Source organism: Sus scrofa, chromosome 4, assembly GCF_000003025.6.
Source record: "Sus scrofa isolate TJ Tabasco breed Duroc chromosome 4, Sscrofa11.1, whole genome shotgun sequence".
NCBI lineage: Eukaryota > Metazoa > Chordata > Mammalia > Artiodactyla > Suidae > Sus > Sus scrofa.
In genome coordinates, this window is record NC_010446.5 from 15,685,634 (window position 1) to 15,701,697 (window position 16,064).

Sequence of the window (16,064 nt, forward strand, 5' to 3'; positions counted from 1 at the left end):
GGTCCATGTCTCAATCCTTGGAACCTGAGAAGATGTTACCTCACATGACAGAAGAGACTTGCTGATGTGATTAAGGCTCTTGAGATGGGGAGATTATCCCGGATCATCTGATCGGGCTCCGTGTAATCACAGGGTCCTTCTGAGAGGAAGGCAAGAGAGCCAGAGTCAGAGATGGAGATATGACAACTGAAGCAGAGCTCGGAGTGACACAGGGCCACAGGCAAGGAATATGGGCAGCTTCTTGGCTCTGGAAAAGAAAACAGATTCTCTTCCGGAGCTCCTGAAAAGATCATAGCCCTCCAGCCAACTCACTTTGGACTTCTGGTCTCCAGAACTCTAAGATAATAAATGAGTGTTGTTCCAGGCTGCTAAATTGGTACTTGTTTGTTATCGCATCCATAGGAAATTAATTTACTCCAACAACAATAAAATACCCCAGTACCCAAACAGCTGATGCATCAAATTTCATAATTAAATCACTAGAGTTGAAGTATAAATACCCTAGGAGGAATAATGACTTTTTAGCCTTATAGATTTTTTTTTTTTAGTATACATGTGATATCACATTGTTTCCTGAGAGCAAGTTTGAAAGAGAAAGAGCCGGGGGGCGGGGGGGGGGGCATTAAATGAAGCCAGGGAAGCACCTGCTCAGGAGGAAGCAATGTTCAGAGGAAAGAGGACGTCACGGTGAACAATTTTTGTTTCGCAGTTTTGCCGGAGTCTGATCTCGGCCGTGGTTTTCCCTCCTGATAGTGCTTTTGTTTTAGTGCATGAACCAGTGCATCACGCCTAATACTCAACACCGTGGCTAGCTGGTTCTTACCTCATGGCTTTCGCCCTTCCTGTTCCCTTGGCCTTGAACGCCTTTCCCCCAGACCTTTGCACAGCACACTCCCTTTCATTCCACCCACTGTCACGTGGAGTGTCCTTCACCAACTGCTCTGTCCAACCCAGCCACTTCTCCCCCTCCTCTCTCCAACACATTATCTTGGTTTACTTCCTCTCTTGCAAAGAATCACTATTTGACATTATCCTGCCTGATACCTTACGTATTGTCTGATCCCCATGAACGAAAGGACCTTGTTGGGGTTCTTGTCGTGGCTCAGCAGTAACGAACCCGACTAATAACCATGAGGGTACGGTTTGATCCCTGACCTCAATCAGTGGGTTAAGGATCTGGCGTTGCTGTGAGCTGTGGTGTAGGTCGCAGATGCAGCTCAGATCTGGCATTGCTGTGCCTGTGGTGTAGGCCAGTGGCTACAGCTCTGATTCCACCCCTAGCCTGGGAACTTTCATATGTTTGGGTGTGGCCCTAAAAAGAGAAAAAAAAAAAAAAAAAAAAGCACCCTGTCTGTCCTGTTCATCAGTCTCTCTCCAGTATATAGAATCATGCCTCACAGGTAGTAAGTGCTCAACAAAAGTCATCAAAAGCATTGAATGAGTGAACTAGTTACATGACATTTCACCTTCTCAGTTGAGTCTTCCTCAACCAGGCTATTTAAAATTCTATCACCTCTCCAGTCTTCCTCAGCCACCTCCCCTACATTATTTTTCTTCACAACATTTATTACCATGTAATATATATTTTTTGTCTTTTTTTAGGACCACATCCATGGCATATGGAGGTTTCCAGGCTGGGGGTCGAACTGGAGCTGCAACTGCTGGCCTACAACCAGAGCCACAGCAATGCCAGATCTGAGTCACATCTACAACCTGCACCACAGCTCACAGCCGCCAGATCTTTAACTCATGGAGCAAGGCCAGGGATTGAACCTGCTTCCTCATGAATACTAGTCAGGTTCGTTTCCACTGAGCCACAACGGGAACTCCACCATGTAATATATTTAATAATTTACTTAGTTTTTAAAATTGTCTCCCCCATTAGACTCAAAGCACCCCAAAGGTAGGAACTTCTGTCTGCTTTGTTCCCTGCTGTGTCCTCAGGCTCCGAAGAGCACCGTAGTATTCCATGGATGAATAGGTGTTGCCTAGGAGCAGAATTCTCATAAAAATCCAGACATGGAGATTCTCTTGGAAATGTAGGAAATTCCACAACATTAGACCCCTTTCCCCGAAGCGGTCAGGGGAGCTGAGGACAGGCGGCCCGGCTTAGAACACGGGCTTTCTCAGTGCCATGCTCTCCAGGACTCCTGCCTCGGTTACAGAAGCTGTCAGTTGTGAACACCCTCTCACCTGTGCTTTGTTTATCTCGGGGTAGAGAAATATCTCTCTAACCTTGTCTCTGTTGAAAGGGAAGGAAATGAAAGCTAACTTGCAAGGCACAGCTGTCCATCCTCAGTTGCATTAGGGACTTCAGAACAGCAAGACATTATGAGTTCCCTAAACATGTCACATTGTTTAATGCCTGTGGGGTCATTGCATGTAGACTATCCCTCTCTGGAATGTTTCTCTTCCTTCTCTTCCTGGAAACCTTCTCATCCTGACGCTGTGACTGGAACACTGAAGAATGAGAAGGTGAAGATGGAGCGGTGGGAAGAGGCACGATTATATGGGACTATTGTCCTCAACATTAAGGAGCTGTAAACTTCCTCTATGAGTGATGGAAGAGAACTGGATGCAAAACTACTTTAGAGAGAAGCAGAGAGATCCTCCTCCACAGAGCCTGTGAAAGGTTAATATTATATATTTATGTATAATACACATTATATTTCTGCCATCTGAAGACAGTGTATTTAGAAAATGTTTGTGGTCTGACGTGGAAATGAATACCGTTCCAGTATCAAGCCAGGTCACCTCAAGGCCAAGGCTGAACAGTTGTAATAATAAAGGTGGCCACTAGGGGCTGATCTCCCCCAACATTTCTATACCTAAAACCCTACGAGTTCTACATGTCCCATTTCTCACTATTGATTTTTTTTTTTGGATTATTGTTTTTCAGAATTAAAAAAAAATTTTTATTAAGTTACAGTTGTTTACAATGTTCCTTCAATTTATACTGCACAGCAAAGTGACCAAGTCACACACACACACACACATATATACATTCTTTCATTTATATATATATATTCTATCATCTGCCATGTTTTAATTCAGGAGATTGGACATAGTTCCCTGTGCTGTACAGTAGGACCTCACTGCTTATCCATTCCAAATGTAATAGTCTGCATCTACCAAGCCCAAACTCCCTGTCCATCCCACTCCCTCCCCCCTCCCCCAGGCAACCTCAAGTCTGCTCTCTGTGTCCATGACCTGGTTCTGTTGTATAGATAGGATCATTTATGCCATATTTTGACTTTTATCCAAACCATTTTCTCAGGCCTTAAAGTCCTTGAAATTCTTTCTCTAATTTGTCTTCAGTATTCGATAGCACCAAAAACTACTGATTCTTCCCTGAAAACTGATGGATTTAGGACTGCTGAGCCGTGGTCCAGCTGAGGTTTGTACAATCTCAAGGTCACCATTGAGCCTAAAGTTTTGTGCCCTTCAGCCGCTCAGGTTGACAGGGTAAGTCAGTCAGCTATGAGGCATGGTTTATCCATAATAGAAAATATTTTCATAATACCCATGATAAGGAGTAAAATGACATTTTGAGTGAATAGAATTTGGGATTTCCACAGTAGGCAGTTAACTTTTTTAAAAAAAAAGATGTTGGACTAGTTGGAAAAATAACTATAGAGGTAAAAGGAATAAAGTTGTAAAAGCCCATAGAAGTGAGGAGGCATCTGGAGAGTTTCTCTCATTTTCCGCCTTTACCTCATCAAATTAGTTAATTTAAGTAAGTGGGTAAGATACAGAATCAAAATTGTGATGCCTTTTTTTTTTTTTTTTGGTCTTTTTGCCTTTTTTAGAGCTGCTCCTGTGGCATATGGAGGTTCCCAGGCTAGGGGTCCAATCAGAGCTACAGCTGCCGGCCAACACTATAGCCACAGCAACATGGGATCCAAGCCACGTCTGCAACCTATACCACAGCTCATGGCAATGCCGGATCCTTAACCCACTGAGCAAGGGCAGGGATCGAACCCGCAACCTCATGGTTCCTAGTCGGATTCATTAACCACTGCGCCACGACGGGAACTCTGCCATTTTTTTTTTAACTGGGAGGGAAAGGGTCGTTCTAGGAGCATGGGCATGTCCTGTGAAGTTTTTTAAACTTAGCAACGTCCAGACCTCACACCAGAACAAGTACACCAGACTTCCTTGTTGGAGCCCAGGGACTTGCATATTTTTATTTATTGATTTATTGGTCACACCCACAGCATATGGAAGTTGTGGAGCCACGGATGTGAACCTACACCACAGCAGCAATCCAAGCCGCTGCAGAGACAATGCCAGATCTTTAACCCACTGCTACACAAGAGAACTCCAGGGAATTTTTTAAATGTCCCCAGGTGCCTCAGAGGACAGCGGGTTGACAACCACTTCTTGGGCTTCTTTGGACCTCAGGTACTCAATAAGCACTTACTGAAATGCATGGGTATGATGATGAGACTAACAAAGATGCCTTCCAAATCCACTGGAACGCCACAACTCAATAACCCCATGGCTGACTATAATTTTTTTTCATATGCAAAATAATTCCCCCCATCTATGCTTTTCTGTATGAGAAATAAGCAGGCATCTCTTTAACATTCACGTAGGCCAAGGAAATATTTCTCTCCCCCTTGATAACCACTGGGAGGGCCATGAGATACATGAAGAATGACATGCTGCTGGACTGACATGGCAATTATTTGAGTTTGGGTTACACCTGCAGTATTGGTCCAGCTCAGATCTTTTTAGCTTATGTGGGTAGATTGTCACAGTGGCTTAGAACCTGGCTGAAAGGAAATATTTTTTTTTTGTTTCCTTCTGCATTGTGTCACTCAAACTATACACCTTTAGCAACACGTAATCTCTTTATGGTCCAACAAGAAATATGAGTGTGTCTACTAGTGTAATGATGATCAGGGATTCAATTAAGCATCCAAGGACTGTTTCGTGACCCCTGTAAATGAGATCTCAGTGAGAGATAGGTCACCTTCTTGGCTACCTTTACAACTGATCCCAGGAAAATGTAAACTGGCTCTTTCTTGGCCCAGGTCTGTGTAAGCATTTGTTCTCTCACTTTACAGAAGTAAATTCTCTTTCTTTTAGAATTTGCAAAGATTTAGTTCAATGCCATTAGTGATCATATCCTTTAAGAATTTGTATAACCTCAACACAGAGCAGTTTTCTTTTTTTCTTTTAAAGAATATTAGAAGCCAACTGAAATCATGTACCTGGTAAAAGATAGACCCAGGAAAGCAAAAGTCAGGGAAATATTAATCAAACGGCATTATCCATTTGCATTTGAGCATAAGGATTATTACAAAGAAAGATAGTCAAGGTTCCTCTTTTGAAATTAAAAAAAAGAGATTTTTTTAGTCAGATTAAGACAGTAGTCTTTTTTTTTTTTTTTTTTTTTTTTTTTGCTTTTTAGGGCTGCACCCATGGCATGTGGAGGTTCCCAGGCTAGGGGCTGAATCAGAGCTGCAGCTGGCTGTCTACGCCACAGCCACAGCCACACAGGATCCAAGCCGCATCTGCAACCTACACCACAGCTCACGACAACGCCAGATCCTTAACCCACTGAGCGAGACCAGGGATCGAACCCGCAACCTCACGTTTCTAGTCAGAAACAACAGGAACTCCGAGACAGTAGTCTTGAAAGCCAGGTTTTGTCGAGTAACAGCTTTCTGAATTATTTCATTTTAGTTCCCACTGGCATATCTTGAGGAGAAACAGGGAGGAAGATGAAATCTTTAAGATGGAGCATTGCTGAGTGGAAACCACTGCCCCAGTGATATTTAATCAGGAAGAGACTGAATTAAGAGTATGTATACCTGGCTGCTGTGTGGCACTGGGAACTGCATCTAGTCTCTTATGACGGAGCATGATAATGTGAGAAAAAAGAATGCATATGTCTATGTGTGACTGGGTTACCTCGCTGTACAGTAGAAAATTGACAGAGCACTGTAAACCAGCTGTCATGGAAAAAAATAAAAATCATTAAAAAGAGTCTGTATACCTGAAATTAACACTATTGTAAATCCACTACACTTTAATTTTTTTTTTAAAGAGTATCTTAATTTGTAGATTTAAGGCCCTAACCCCTGCACACACACTATCCAGGGGCGTGACAGTATGAGGACAATTGATTCATCTTTGAAAACAAAGCAGCTACAATTTGTGTATATGACTATTCAAGTGTAAGCATTCTCAACCCGCTCCCCACCCCCACCCCAAACTGCCAGCTTTAATCTGAGCTGATACCTTTTCTGCATAGAGATAAGGAGCAAGACTGAACAAGTGGGCTGGTCCCTCACTTAATTTGATGGAATGCAAAGAATATAAGAATGGGTGCCAGAAGTTCGCGTCGTGGCTCAGGGTTAACGAATCCGACTAGGAACCATGAGGTTGCGGGTTCGATCCCTGGCCTTGCTCAGTGGGTTAAGGATCTGGCGTTGCCGTGAGCTGTGGTGTAGGCTGGCGGCTACAGTTCCAATTAGACCCCTAGCCTGGGAACCTCCATATGCCGCAGGAACGGCCCAAGAAATGGCAAAAAGAAAAAAAAAAAAAGAATGGGTGCATATACATGGGGCCAGGGGAAGGAAGTAGCTCTTCTGATTGACACTTCTGGGAGCAGTCATGGGGGAGGTGCCTTTTTTTGCTGGGCTTTAATGTTTAGGTAGATATGAAGGGATTGGAGGGAAGGTGTTTGGACTGGCAGAGAAGAGTGTAGGAGGTGCCATGGTGGCTGGGGCACATGAAAATAAAAGGATTCAGTGCCGCTCTTGCTAGACTTGGTTGTCTAGTAAGATTTAGTGACCAGAAAGCCCCACTTGAGAAATGATTTGTCCTTTCATAGCTTTTAGTGTTTTATGATATATTAATACATCATGACTGTGTTCATAATGCATTGATCATTGTATTTAAAATCCTAACAAACATATTCAAATAGAAAGGACCTAATTTTTAATCTATTTTTACATAGAACACCCCCTCCTAAAAAAATCTTGATATGCTTGAACACCAAGTCAAGGAAAGAAAGGCAGCTTAAATATTTATTTAAGGAGATTGAGGCCCCTTGTTGCTTCTTCCCAAGTGGACAGTCACTGGATTCTAGAAAAATGAGAAGCCGCTTGTTCATTTTATAAGTAAACCACAGGATTAAAGATTCACCATAGATTGCATTAAAAACCAAGAGCTGGTACAAGCTGGTACCGTGTATTTACTTCTGATATGAGAAACGAGACACACCTGCTATTAATGAATAATGACATGATACTATGGAAGAATACCCAGGAAAACATACCAGAGCAGGTTAGTCATATCATTTCATCACACCCATAATTATTTCTGAGCTTCTCACTGTGAGACTTCAGAATTCTCTAGACCAGGAGTTCTCAACTGGGGCAATCTTATCCTCAGGGGCATGTGAAAATGTCCGGAGACTTGTTTAGCTATCACAACTGGAAAAGATAATTACTGGCATCTAGTGGGTAGAGGGTGGAAATACTGCCCTTAAATGCATAAGACGGCCCTACATATATACCAAAAAAAAAAAAAAAAAAAAGAATTGTCTCTTCAATATCAATAGTGCCGAGGTTGAGAACTTTCCTTGGAATGAAATCATCTTGCACGAAAGTGAGTGCTCTAAAAGCATTCACTCCCAAAGTTTCTTACTGCAAATTCCAAATCAGTTCTGCAGATTTTTGGTGCAATCATTGTACAGGAATCCACATTCATCCCAACTTATGCAGTTGTCAGTTAGATCACAGCAGCCCGAATTCAAATCCTCATTTGACTTTTTACTGAGTGAACTTTCATCGTTTAAGCCCCATCTGTAGAGTGGGGGAGGTCATAGTAACCACCTCATAAACTTGTGACCATGTTCAAGTGAACAAACAAAGGTCAAGTGCTCAGAACATGGTCTTGCCCGTCACACTAAACAAGTGTAAACTTTCGTATTATTACTATTGATTTTATCACCATCATTCCGCGGCCCAAAGAGAAATGTAAAGGGTTGCTAGTATCTAGAATGATTTCCAAAAGTGTAGTCATTTGAATAATAATGTTATTATTTTCAATATCATCTAAGCTACTATTTACTCAAGATTTTTCTTTAAATTGTAACACTTCACAGTCTTTACAGATTTGTCCTGTCCTTTACAGGTCTAATAGCTTAGTTGTGTTTTCTTAATGCATATAAAATAATGCCATGCTAGCAAAGATTTTGTGTTCCCCATAAAGTCATCTCATGTGCCCCACTGTAGAATGCCACAGTTAGACAGCCAACCCCTTTCTAGTGGACTTTTGTCATTCTTTTGGCTGCTCAACAGCGAAACATTTTATTGGTTTTGCTGGAGGCACAGTCCACCTCCCATCAAAGAAGTTATAAATGCCAATATTTCTTTCCCAGCTGCCTTTGCAGCTGAGGCAGGAGCACGTGACCTCAGCCTCGCCAATCAGACATGCTCGTGACTGTGTGCGAATCAGGAGCTGAGGACCAGAGCAGCAGGCACCTGTCAATCCTCCTGGTCTCCGTGAGATGCGCTTCAGTGGCAGGAGCGGCCAGCAGCCCGGGAGGCGGAGGGGGCAGAGATTCTCTCACTGGCCCCAAATGACTCAGTACTGAGTGAATTCCCAGAATTGCAAACGAAAATGCCAGAGGGACCAGGCAACTAAGTGAACCACACGAGCCAGCTCAGGGGATGGAGGGGGCCATGTGAACTCAAGGTCTCGTGTCTTCTCATATGAACACCTACCACTCAGTTCCAGCCATCTGTACTCATGTAGAGACAGAAGCCCTGCACTTCCAGCTCAAATTTTTCAAGAGAAATGGGAACTCTGAATTTTATGTGAACCTGATGGGCAACCAATTGAAACACACAAATTAAAACTCACTGTGTGGGGCTACACTGATGAGCATGTTCCTGTGACTGAGAGAGAAGTTAAAGCAGCCTCTCTCTTACATTTTGTAAGACTTCAAGTAACCAATAGTATCAAGTAATAACATCATTAGGAATAATAATAGTATTAAGTGATACCACTTAATAGTATTACCTATGAATATTAAGTAGGAATAATAATAAGTAACTGTCATATTAGTAAGACTTTAAGACTTCCACATTTTCTACGACCTTCCAAGGCAGAGCCTTATCCCTGAATCCAACACAGTTCCATGTCTCTATACTTTCACTCATGTTGTTCCATCTTCCTTTATTAGCCCCACTTGCCTCACTGCTTTTCTTTCTAAACCCTATTCAAGGGTCACCTCCTTCTGGAAGCCTCTCCTGATTTCCTCTCCACCTTTCCTCCCCCATTCATCCATCTTAGGTTAAGTACCCCCATAACACTCAGGGATAACATTCCAAACATTAAAAAAAACAATGCCTTCATCCCATTCTCTCAAAAACAGATGGACAAAGCTTACATCCTAACACTTTACCAGGGGGTCCAATCCCAGGGCAGCAAGAGTGAGGGGGGACAATATGAGTTGGGAAAGAACAGAAAGCAAATATAAGATACTCTGTTCCTAAGCAAGCAAGCCACCACATCTGAAGAACATCCAATTGGTTGCTGAGTCCTGTGGGTACCTCCCAGATGCAGGATGAAACTACTGTACCTCAAAACAGTTACTTGGGGGCAGGAGGGGTGAGAAATCTATACTTTGATTCCTTCCCATCTTCAGCCTCCTATGGGTCAAAATTTGAGCCATGGGGTAGGGACGCCCCCACCCAGAATGAGTGTGCATGCACACACACGCCTGACTGCCAGTCTGCCTCCACCCTAGCACTTCCCCATCGCATGAAAAGATGTATATGTTCTTTTTTGACAATTACACAATGACACCAATGGCTTCTTTATGACCAATACCTTTAGCATCTGCATATTGCCCAGCACCTAGGAGGGAAGTGGGTGGGTTTGGTTGAATTGGGCATTGATCTATAAAACATCTAGAGGTGGTCAAGTGGAATAAAACCCAGAGGTGAGTGGTAACCATGCCAAAATACCAAAATCCATCTTTCTACTCAATGCCACAGCTTGAACCAACCTTGCTGTTTTAGTCAGGGTGCTCCAGAGAAACTGAATCAATAGGATGTAAATATATTATAAAAACTGGATCACTATATATGAGGAGATTTATGATAGGAATTGGTTCACAGTTATGGAGCCCAGGATATCCCATGTTCTGCCATCTGCGAGTGAGAGAACAGGATGCCAGCGGTCTGATTCAGTCTGAGTCTAAAGGCCTGAGAATCAGGAGCTCTGTCGCCCCAGGACGGGAGAAGATGGATGTACCAGCTCAAGAAGAGAGTGCAGGGAGCAGTTCTTCCTTCACCCTTTCTGTTCTACTAGGACCGGATGATGCCCACCCACACTGGTGAGGGTGGAGCTTCTCTCCTCGTTCTACTGAACTCCGTCTGCTGATCTCTTCCTGAAACACCCTCACAGACACACTCAGAAATAATGTTTTACCAGCCCTCTGGGCATCCCTTACCCCAGTCACGTTAACACATAAAATTAACCAGCACACTTAGCAACCCAAGGTGCACGGCTTCTGGCCTGGCTCTCCACTCCTATCCACCCTGGACCCTTCCCCACCCTCAACCCCCATCCATCACCTCCCCTCCCCAGCCTCTCAGGCACCTAAATTCTCTTCAGGTCCCACAGGACAATCTTAACCTCATTTGGGTGGTTGCTCCAGCAAAATTCCACCAAATTAAAAAATCTGGGCATTCCTGTTGTGGCTCAGAGGGGTATGTACCTAATTAGTAACCATGAGGATACTGGTTCGATCCCCTGGCCTTGCTCAGTGGGTTAAGGATCCGGCGTTGCCATGAGCTGTGGTGTAGGTCACAGACATGGCTTGGATCCTGCGTGGCTGTGGTTGTGGTGTAGGCTGGCAGCTGCAGTTCCAATTCGACCCCTAGCCTGGGAACTTCCATATGCTGCAAAAAAGCAAGAAAAAAAACATCTGCAGTGTATACAATATCTATCATTAGGCACCTGGGGTTTTACTCCATTGGTGTTGCGGTTGAGTGATGTTCACACACCCTTACGATGGAGCTGATTTTCCTCCAAGGTTTTTTGTGTATTTATTCAAGCAAATAAAAATGTCCCTTTTAATGGTCTCTATTGTACTAATTAGTTTTAAAGACTTGCTCCAGTTTCTCTCCACCTCCAGAATTCCCCTAATGACACTGAACCAACAACAAATGAGCATTTAGATAATAGACAATGAACCTCCATCCACATGGGATTTTTGTATTTGTTAGGCGGGGAGAAAGGTGCCTTTTGGAATTCTTTTCACTTTTCACTTTGTGCATCTACTTAGCACATAATTACTCTTTGTGGGCTTGATTGTTTTCTCAGCTATTTACTAGACCTCTGGGTACAGGGCACCCGGCTACATCTCTTTAAAAGTGTCACTTAACATGTGCTGCCAAAGTAAGTTGCAAAACTTTCCATTTTTTTCTTCTTCTCCAGGAGCTGATAAACATAAGAGTGAGATTAAAGGGGGAGATTTTCAAAAATAAATTATGGAAAATAATATATGTTGCTGTATCTAAATTATGAATGAAATCACTAGTAATGCTTGGTTCTCCTTGTTACTTTAAGAATCCTAGCTCTAAAAGTAGTCTTGACTATCAGGAAAGATTAAGAAGCCTAGTTATCTGTTAAAAAGTGATGTGTGACCTTCATCACGTCACACTCTGACAACTACATTTTCTAGGGCATGTTGGTGAGCAGGTGATATATTAACTTCCCATCGTATTAATGGTTTATCCATCAACTCTGCATGACTTCTGTGACAGTTTTCTACAGCCTTTCTTTCAAGATACTTTGGGAATATGCATGCAATCTGAAATGCAGGCTTGAAAAAAAATATATTTTTTTTTCTTTTTAGGGCCACACCCGCAGCATAGGGAGGTTCCCAGGCTGGGGGTCAAATTGGAGCTAATGCTGCTGGCCTACACCACCGCCACAGCAATGCAGGATCCAAGCCTGAGTCTGTGGCCTACACCACAGCTCATGGCAATGCCAGATCCTTAACCTGCTGAGCAAGGCCAGGGATCGAACCCTCACCCTCGTGGATCCTAGTCACATTCGCTAACTGCTGACGGGAACTCCGAAAAAAAAAAAAAAGATTTTTATGGAACTACACGACTTTGTCTAGCTTTTGCCATGTGTAGTTCATCAAATAAAGCTTAATCAGAGTCCTGCGAGGAGCCCACACATGCTGTGGTCCTTGGGAGAGCAAAGGGCCTCAAAAAATAACTTTCAACATGTACTTTCTTAATAGAAAGTTCTGGTCTTAAAGTCAGCCAGTAATATAGAGCCAATAAGTGGGGGGAGTTCAAAAGGCACAGAACTCTTATCTTAGGCATCCAAGTCAGAGTGTACCCTCATAAAGTAAAATTTAATTTATAACATGAATCAGGTTTTAAGATATCATAAAATAATTGGAGTTTGAAAGTGGGGATTTTGCATCTTGCTACTGACACTGCTCTACTCAGAATCATGAAACAAAAAGTCAAAAATGAAAATCTTTTGTACATCAACGCAGACAAGGTTAGCCTTGGGCAAGTTTTTGGAACAACAACAAAATGTCTTTTATTGATGTTCATGTATTTTAATAAGAAAGGTCTAGATAAATGGCCCTAGGTAGAATCACAGAATGAAAGTAGTCTTTTTTTTTTTTTTGCTTTTTAGGGCCGCTCCTGTGGCATATGGAGGTTCCCGGGCTAGGGGTCTCATCAGAGCTATAGCTGCCAGCCTAGACCACAGCCACAGCAACTGTGGGATCTGAGCCGCGTCTGCGACCTATATCATGGCTCACAGCAATGCCAGATTCTTAACCCACTGAGCCATCAAACCCACAACCTCATGGTTCCTAGTTGGATTTGTTTCCACTGCACCATGGTGGGAACTCCCAAAAGTCGTCTTAAAACAGAAGGAACTTTACATACCTGGCCTAACCCCCTTTGCTTTAGAATTAAAAAATTGGAGCACATAAGGAAGAAAAGGGGGTTGTCATGGCTCAGTGGTAATAAACCCAAGTAGTATCCGTTTGCTCCCTGGCCTCCCTTAGTGGGTTAAGGATCCCACGTTGCTGTGGGCTGTGGCGTAGGCTGGCAGCTGCAGCTCTGATTCGACCCCTAGCCTGGGAACCTCTATATGCCTCAGGTGTGGCCCTAAAAACATCAAAATAAAAAAAAAATTAAAAAAAAGAAAGAAAGAAAAGAATAGAAAAAAAAGAGGAAGAGAGGAGTTCCTGTCGTGGCTCAGTGGTTAACAAATCCGACTGGGAACCATGAGGTTGTGGGTTCGATCCCTGGTCTCGCTCAGTGGGTTAAAGATCTGGCGTTGCCGTGAGCTGTGGTGTAGGTTGCAGACACAGCTCAGATCCTGCGTTGCTGTGGCTCTGGCGCAGGCCGGTGGCTGCAGCTCTGATTAGACCCCTAGCCTGGGAACTTCCATATGTCAAGGGAGCAGCCCAAGAAATGGCAAAAAGACCAAAAAAAAAAAAGAGGAAGAGACTTGAGTATGGTCATGAGCTAATTACAAAGACAGGGGGTGGTGCAGCGTCTTGTGGCTGAGGTGGCCGGGGAGACCCCTACGTCCCTGCAGTCACCATGAATGCATCCACCTACTTTAACTTATCACAAACAGGCTAATTCTGATTCTAATCAGGTCTCTTCGACACAAATGAAATCAAGTTTACTAATTTTAAAAGTTAAATACAAATTTATTATTCATTTATAATTACAAATAAAACTATCTGAGAAAAGATTGCTTCCGGGCATGGGGTATACACATTCCTAGAAACCTGAAAGGTTAATATTTAAAATCAAACATGATTTAGATCCTTTGCTCATTTCCTGTGACTCCCAGGGGTACTCAGCCTAATTAATGACTTACTTTCCTTCTCGAAACACTCTCTTATCTTGCCTTTCTAGACACCACATTCTTCCAGATTTCCTTTGATCTGACTCACGGCTCCTCTCCGCCTCCTTTGCTGCCTCCTGTTCTTTTTCTGTCCAGCCAATGAGTACTGGCACAGGTAAAACTCGGTCCCGGGCCTTCATTTCTCTTTCCTTCTCTCCTCTTCTCTATCCTCACCCTCTCCATCAATAATCTCCAGCTGGCTTATGACGTCACATAGGTTGATGATTTCCAAAGGTTTCCCTAACGCAGGCACCATTCATGCCCAGTCTGACATCGCCACCGGGGTGTCAAATTAGCATCTCAAGGGCAACATGACCAAAGTCAAAAATCTTGATCCTTTGCTGGGAGATCTCCACTCACCCCAGCCTTCCTCACCTCAGTTACTGGCATCACCTTTGACCCAGGGGCTTGAGACTCGAATCTGGGAGAGACCCTTGGTTTCCCCTTGCCCTCTGTCCCCACACCCAGTGCACCAGCAAGCCCTCTTGGCTCCCCCTCCAAGTATGTGCCCTCCGCTCAACCCGCCCTCTGCACCAGGCCACGTGCATGGCTCACTGCTCCACTGCAAACACCTCTTCACCTGTCTCTTGTCTGTTCTGCCTCCCTGAGAGCCATCACGTACACCCAGCAAGGGCCCTCTTTTAAACTCTTAAATCAGATCAAGCCACTTTCTCATCTACAACTCTTGAGTGATTTTGCAATGCTCTGCAAGTAAATTCCAAATCCCTCCCCATCGCCTTCAGGGCCCTGCTCCGTCTGATCCGCTTCTCCCTTCTCTCCCTCGGCCCACTCTCCCCACGAGGACATCTTTTCTGCTATTCAATTGTACAGAAGCCTTCTGACCTCAAGGCCACTACTGGCCTGAAATCGTTCCCCCACCCCCCAGTCCTTCAAACTCTGCATTGATTCTTCAGGGCTCAACCCCCAGCCCCCACCTCACACAGACCTCTCCCTCCTGCCCCCGACAGGTGGACAGGTGGCCTCCCCAACTGCTCCCCCTCACATCACCCTGTGTCTTTCTGCCACAGCTTCGCCCTCTTCACACACAGTGACTATGTTGTCAATGCCCCTGTCTACTCTTTTTTTTTTTTTCTCTTTCTTTTGTCTTTTTAGGACTGTACCCGCAGCATATGAAGGTTCCCAGGCTAGGGGTTGAATGAGCTCTGTAGCCACTGGTCTACACCACAGCCACAGCAACGCCAGATCTGAGCTGTATCTTCGACCTACGCCACAGCTCACAGCAACACTGGATCCTTAACCCACTGAGCGAGGCCAGGGATCGAACCTGCGTCCTCATGGATACTAGTCAGATTTGTTTCCGCTAAGCCATGATAGGAACTCCGGAAACAATTTAAGAATCACAGAATCACTCATACACACATACCTCATCCCAGCCTTTCTAACCTGCACTGGTTTGAAGTGAGAAAAGCCTGCACAGACACACACACACACACACACACATGAACACCTTTTCCAGCCAAATCTCTCATTTACCAAAGGAATGTTTGCATGAATTAAATTTTTGCTCAAGAAATATTTCCATCCCTTGGGATTTATCATAACAAAATCTGGTCTGTGACAGACAGCTTTCTAAGGAATTCCTTCCTCTCACCCATTCAACAAATACCTAAGACAGCTGCCATTATTTCCACCTGACAGGTACCATACAAGCTCTGGATACAGAAAGGTGAAGAGAAGATAATCACTCCCCTATTCCAGGGTGAGAACATGCAAGCAAAGAAGCAAAAAGAATCCAGTGGGGTGAGGGCTGACCTGGAGGAGGCAGCCTGCATCCTGTGATGCTACATACTTATTTTATCTCGTTTTTGTTCGACCCCTTTCTCTGATGAATCTTCTGACCTTCCTGATGGCCTCTTTCTTCTTATCACCCACCAAATATGCTTTCTGAGCCCTGTCTTCAGGCTTCTATTCCCTTTCTAAGCTCTTGGATTCTGCACAGCTCAAGATGCTAACATCCCCTGGGGGGATGGCTCCCTGATTTGGTTGTGTCCCTGTCTTCTCAGCTGAGACCTGCTCTTCTTCCTCCAGGGTTGGGGCCACCAGCAGAGGGACACTGAAGAGGTGCCTGGGCAGCTGTCGTATATGCTGGTGTCCGCGGCCAACCACAG